The sequence below is a fragment of the Alligator sinensis genome, unplaced genomic scaffold, assembly GCF_000455745.1.
Source record: "Alligator sinensis unplaced genomic scaffold, ASM45574v1 scaffold674_1, whole genome shotgun sequence".
Taxonomy (NCBI): domain Eukaryota; kingdom Metazoa; phylum Chordata; order Crocodylia; family Alligatoridae; genus Alligator; species Alligator sinensis.
In genome coordinates, this window is record NW_005842032.1 from 282,954 (window position 1) to 289,798 (window position 6,845).

The 6,845-nt window shown below is 46.2% G+C and overlaps 1 protein-coding gene across 28 annotated transcripts in view; it reads right to left on the bottom strand.

The window, feature by feature from the left end:
* Positions 1-6,845, bottom strand: part of ANK3 (ankyrin 3) — a 595,175-nt gene that overhangs the window by 253,073 nt on the left and 335,257 nt on the right. The window lies entirely within an intron of this gene.

A 6,845-nucleotide genomic window follows, 5' to 3' on the forward strand; every position in this document is an offset into this window, starting at 1 on the left:
TTATTAAGTTTACTATGTGTGTAAAGTATTTTCCAAAATGTAGCCCAAGAGAGATTACCTAGTACAGAGTTAACTGTCTAGTTAAAAATATAGAAACCCCAGAAATAACTTTTCTTTCACACACAGGTTGGTGTCTATGTATAGATTTACTTCGAGCACAAGAAATTACAGAACACTCCTGTTTCTGAATATTTTAGACATGGATTTAAAGCATAAACAGAATACTATATTTTTTAGTTAAAAATGGAAGGGTGAATTATTCAGAGCTAAGAATAATTGGTATCTGATGACAGAATAGAAATCTCCTCACTCTCCTAAACTTCCATTTGTCTAGTTGCAATACAGACAATGCATAAACATTTTAAGATGATGAAATAGCCAGTGAGCAACCAGCCTGAAGAAAAACTTCACTCTTCCATGATAATAACCCCATGAAAGGGGGCAGAATTCAGACACAGTCAATGTTCACTGTTTTTCAGAACATTATGATGTGGTTTCTGGAGGCCTTATAGTCCTATGTGGCCAAAGCTGACTCTGTCAGCAGGGAACAACTGTTACCTTCCGGGGGAGAAGAGAAAGAGCCAAATTCACAAAAAGCATGGTCAGCATCAGGAAAAGAAAACAAAACCAAAACACCTGTTTGCATGCTCTCTCCCTAGATCTGCTAAATTCAGCAGAACATTAAAACTGCATTCAAAACTCTAGAAAGAAACACACTTCAAGTGGTAATAAAACCCAGAGACAAAGCTCGGCTAGAGGCATATTTACCATATGGAGCTCTAAGAACCCCAGGAGCCAAGGAATGGTAACAACTGAATCCCACTCTAGAGTATTTGTGTATAAGAATTCTGTGCCCATTTTTACACTCCCATTTCAGCTTGGGAAACTGCGCTGTTCAGAAAATGGAATGAATTCAGCAACATCCTGCCCACAATGTGCATGTTACACCAGCAAAGATGTTCCCTTTGGGTGCCCATAAACTAGGAAAAATATATGTTAGTAAAGACAGGGTAACTAACAGATGCTAAATATGAATACATGGGGATGAGGCAGTTACAATTCTAACCACATATTAAGCAGGCTGAGGTAAACACTAAATCTGACCTGATGCCTTTTTTCCCAATGAAGACAAAGGGACAGATTTTTAAAGGTATTTAGGCCCCTAACAGTTATTGATTTCAATAATGCCTCTATGGGTGCTTGTACATGTGCTGGGGGGTTAAAATCCCACCACTTAAATTTAGGGGCTTCCATCACTGTTATGGAGAGGGGCCCAATCCTATTTTCTTCTTTTTTTTCGCAGGGCTGCCCGCATCTCCCATGGTCGGGGGGCAAGCTGCTGGCAGGCTGAGCGGCCCCTGAGCTGGGGGGGGTTGTCCCAATCCTTCCCTCTGCAGTGGTGGTGCCCCCTGGGCAGGTAGCTAGTGGGTAGGTGCTGCCTCAGCTCAGGCTCAGGAAACAGTTCGATCAGGATGGGTGCTGCCTCCAAGCTGGGGCAGCACCCGCCTGCTAGCCATCCACCCGGGCAGCCATGGCGGGTGCCACCACTATGAAGGGAAGGACCATGGTCACCTGCAGCTCAGGGGCTGCTGGCAGCTCCTCTCCACTCTCCGCCCCCCCAGCCACAGGAGAGGCAGGGAGAGGCTCAGGCTCAGGAAACAGTTCGATCAGGATGGGTGCTGCCTCCAAGCTGGGGCAGCACCCGCCTGCTAGCCATCCACCCGGGCAGCCATGGCGGGTGCCACCACTATGAAGGGAAGGACCATGGTCACCTGCAGCTCAGGGGCTGCTGGCAGCTCCTCTCCACTCTCCGCCCCCCCAGCCACAGGAGAGGCAGGGAGAGTCCTTGGGAGTCAGAGTCCTTGGGAAAAAAAAAAAAAGATGAGGCCCCTTTCTGCTTTTTTTTTTGTCCAGCAGAGCCTGCCTGCATGAGCCGCACAGCTGCTGAGCTGTGGAGGGGCCCTGGTCCTTCCCCGCATGGTGGTGACACCCCCGTAGGACTGCCTGGCAACTCAGAGGCAGCACCCTGCCAGATCCAAGTCTTCCCCGAGCCCGCCTTGGGAATAGCACCATGGAGGGAAGGACTGCGTACACCTGCAGCTCAGGGGTCACTTGACCCACCAGCAGCTCTCTGCAAAAAAAGAAAAAAAAAGGATCGGGCCTGTTGCTGCTTCTGCCTTCAGCCTGCCTCTCCCGCAGTGGGGGGGGGTCAAGCTGTCAAAAGGCTGCAACATTACAAATAGCTATGTTGCAAACTACACTACATGCGTATGTGGTTTAGTTTGCAACATAACAAACTCATTTAAATCATAAGAAAACCCAACACATGTACAGCGTGACATAATTAAACCACAAAACCAGTATATTTTCATCATGTGTACAAGCACCCTATAGCTTTAACCCACTTAATCTGCCCCTGGACCTTTAACACATACTAAGACTAATAGCGTGAAGTTACACATTACACTTAGATCATACTAAATCTACAGAATGTTAAGCAGTGTTAAAGTTAGAATGGTCTGTGAGCAGTCACGTGTTAAACATTAATACTTTTTCTTGCCTGCATAGTTCTGACTTGCCACTAGAGAGCTGGAGAACAGGCATGGCTAGGAGCCAGGACACCTGGACGCTATCCCTGCTTTGGGCTGGGAGGGGAGGAGGGAAGCAGGGCATCCTGGGATGCTGGAGGATTACAAATCATTCATTTTACCTCTGTGGAGCCGACTGAAGTTACTTTAACAGCAGCTAGGTAGTATGGCCCAGAGTTAACTTTACTGTGCAGATGCTCAAGTTTTAAGTGCCCTTAGTACATGAGCAGGAAAAGTCTGACCCATGGACCAGATTCAGCCTGCAGTGGACTCCATTTCCCAGGAGACCCTGTCCATGTCACTGTAAATGGTTTCTGTGGAGACCTCAGGAGGGGCGTGGACATGACAGTACGGGGTTGGAGTTTCCATGGAGACAGGCCAAGCAGTGCTGGCAGGACATGTGGATGGGCAGGGAGCTGCCTGGGGGCTGGGGCTAGGGCTTGGATTTTGTGGCACTGACAGCATGGTCTGTTGCTGAGGTAGAACCATGATCTGCTGCCCGCATGCCCTGGGCAGAGGTGTGTAGGCAGCAGATTGCAGCTCTGCTTTGGTTATGGAACATCCTGTTACCACTGCAAAATCCCAGCCCCGGAGCAGATCCCAGCCCAGCTGCATACCCTGCCAACCCTGGTGAGGCCATTCTCCATGGAAGCCCCGGCTCCATGCTATCACAGCCCCACCCCTCCCAGAGTCTCCATGGAAACCAGCTGCAGTAATGCAGGCAGGGGCTGCTGGGAAATGGGAGTCCGGCCATCAGCCGGATCTGCCATTTTGTCCACCCCACCTTAGTGTGATCTAACTATAACTTTACCCTAGCTTAGTCATTAACTTGGTGAGTTTGGCACATGTAAAAGCTGCAAGTTACATCTACATTTCTCTTTCAAAACATGTTATTCAAAACATGCTAGCTATTATATGATAACATAACACTTCTTTAAAACCTAGCCTGGAAGAGGTGAAAAGGGGAGTACAGGCTACAGCAAAACCAATATGAATTATTTTAAAGCCTTTATTTTAATACAAAGTAAAAGGGCTTTTCAATCAGACCAAGCTAGCTTGATTAAGTTAACTGACTGAAGAAAGCATCTGTTTGCCCATAAAAAGGGCCTTTGAGTTTCTGAAACGTGTCTGCATTTTCAGGACTGAAAACAGGAATTCTAAAACTCCACAAAGAAAGGGTGTTTTACAGCCCAACACTCAATCTTCAGTTAAAGCTAAATGATTTTTTTGCTAAAGAAATACAGCAGTGAAGATGACTTTTTTGTCCTGCTTAGAGTCAAACATTCCTCTGCAGTGTTTGGAACTATGGCACTGAAGTATTTGGCTAGTGTCCAAGAACCAGGAAGTGGAACTGACTAGTCAATTCTGTTTGTCCAAGCTGGTTGAAATGTAGGTGTAAACAACCCATATACATGAAGAGAAAAAAATATTTTAAAAATTCTTTCATTTTTAGTAATCTGATGCATTAGAAATACCATGGAAAAATGTATTTCTTAACAATGTATGATTTTTAAATTTATCTTTTTAACACAAACAGCAATTTTTGGTAGTAACAGCTATATTTTTTCTCCTTTATTTCAAATAGTTACAGCTGATCTACACATTAATTTGCATATTCTGAAATACGTCAAAATCTCTGTACATTCTGCTATTACTTCCTTATAAAAGTTACAAAGGAAAAGTAAGGAGCCTCTTATAGATTGTAACACTGTATGACTTTGAAACAGATTACCATTTATTTGAATAAGAAGTTTTCTACCATTCCGGCTTCTTTTCTTTTGTTTTGTCATTATCTATTCTGGCCATGTAATAGTGCAGTTGGTAGAATACTGGGAAAAAAATCTTAAAATGAAAGATGAAATGCTTTGCTGTGTATCCTGTTACATGATCACTTTAAATACACTGTAAACAAGACTGGATTTCATAGCTGTTTTTTCATTGTTACTGATCACTAGAATGGGATTTAAAGCAGAAAACCACTGCCATCTTCTTACCAAATTTCTCCAGAGCTGTACTGGAAATGGAAAAGGCTCCTTTTGTTTGTTCAAAACAGTCATCAAAGAATTCCCAGAAAATACTTTTTTGAAGGACAGAGGTGAGAAAGCACATTACCATATCATTCTCATCTTCTGTACGTGTGTGTTGGGCTAACCATCCACAAAAACTCCCCTACCTATCTCACTGACTGGAAAACCAGTTTGACCTGTGGGTAATAAATGTTTTCAAGGGTCCTTCCTCCTGCAGTGGGTCTCTTCCTTCCATTACTGACCCAGAGGGAAATGGAACCTGACTGGCCCTTGCTTTAATACCATAAAAACAATAAATGTTTGTCCAGGTGTTCCAAGACCCTTGGTCTCTGTGATTCCTCTGTCCTTTCTCCCTGTAGCTATAATAAAGGAACTGTGCTTTTAGGATGCCATAGATCTGGCCAATTACCTGTTTCTTGGGATGCAGAAGGAATTTTTCCCATTGGGATAAAAACTTAAGGGAAGCTTGGTGGTTTTTTGCCTTACTTACATGTCATGGAGGCACAGTTAAATGAACATGTGGCATTTAGAATAAATAGTCAGTAGTTTATATGAAAATATATAGTTTTTTGCAACTTGTGTCTGGAGTCCAGCATGGGTAAAAGTCAAATGACTGATTCCCAGAAGTTAAGGAGACCTAGGACTTCCTGCTGGACCTTGTGCTTATGGGAGAAGAGGAGACTTGAAGTCTTCACAGTCTGAAGTCCATTCTTAGGCCCTTGTTGCACCTTACGCTGTAAGCTGCACAAATTATTGATGGGTGTTAGTGCTCGCTGAAGTGTAGAGAAGTCACACTTCAGCTCTGCAGGGGCCTGAAGAACTGAAAGGTAAGAATTCCTTCCCCCACCCCCCACTCCCATTCTGAGCTTCCTCCCTGCCCACCCTGGGGCTCCCCCACTTCCCAGTTCCTCCTCCACCCCCAAGGATTCCCATCTGCCCCTCAGGGTTCCTCCCTGCATCCTGCCTGCCCCTCCCTCCACCCTTGGGACATTACTTACTTGTGGCTGCCCATACTGACTGTCCAAGGGGGGCAGGCAGGGAAGAATTAACTGGCCTGTCCAGCTGCCTCTGCTGTCAGGCTGCAACTCTTATGGCCCAGAGAACATCAGCAAGTGGTGTATAGGCAGGTAGTTTAACCCTTCCTTGCCTGATCCCCAGAACAGACAATATAGGCAACTAGAAATAAGTGAAGGGGGAGAGAGGTCGGCGGAGTAGGGGGCAGTGAGCAGGGATTGGAGGAGTGAGGGAGGGGCATCAGGTCCAGTCTGGGCCAGGAGGATAGGTGGGGGCAGGTGAGATGTTTACATGTAGCCTAGAGTGGTTATACCTTAGTGTAACACTAGCTGGATAATACAGATCAAAGTGGTATAACCTGAAGTGATGTAACTTTGAGCGGCATAATAAAACCAATTTCAGGGGTTAATGTGTGGACAATCAAGGTGTAAAGTGTACCAGGAACCACCCAGAATTACCATGTAGAGGAAGTCTGGGATGATATCCTTTGAGTAACCTGAAGAGTTCATTCCACATTACAAGTCATTATGGGAGTTCTGGGCCTACTTAAAACATAATAATAAAGTTGTACCCTGGCCTATCTGCACTTCATCCCTTTTTATGCCTTGAATCACTTGAATGTCTATGTGAGAAAGACTTACCTGGTGAAGCTGGGAGGCAGTGGGACACGGCCCAAGAGAGCAGAGCCGGTGAAAGCAAAATCACGGTAGGCGGAGCTGCTGTGGCAACCCTTCAAAGAGAAAAAAAGTGGACAAGCCGGAGGGAGCCAGGAACGGCTCCCGCATTGGCTTGGACCTGCTTTATTCAGGCATGCCAGGGCCAAATGGCTTGCCGGGTGCCTGGAGCCAGGCTAAAAAGCCCGGCAAAACTCCAACCTGAGGGACCAGAAGTGGAGTCCCAGGAACAGCAGGAGGAGCAAGAGCTCACAGAAGCTCCTCCCAGGAAGCCCTGGTGGGCACCCCAGGAAGTGGTCGCCCCAGGGTCATATAGACAGCCTCAATCAGAGGCACTGTCCACAAGGTCACTGTGGATGGCTGAGACCTCCAGCAAAGACTGGAGCCTGGTAGAACCCAGCAGAATGGAGATCAGCTGCAACAGACAGAGAACCAACTATGACCTCTGAAGAGGGGCAAGGCACCCAAGAGCAGGGTGGTATCGAGCGTGGACACGATATAGGTGAAGAAAGGGGGCCACCGGAGATGCTGAAGAGGAAGAG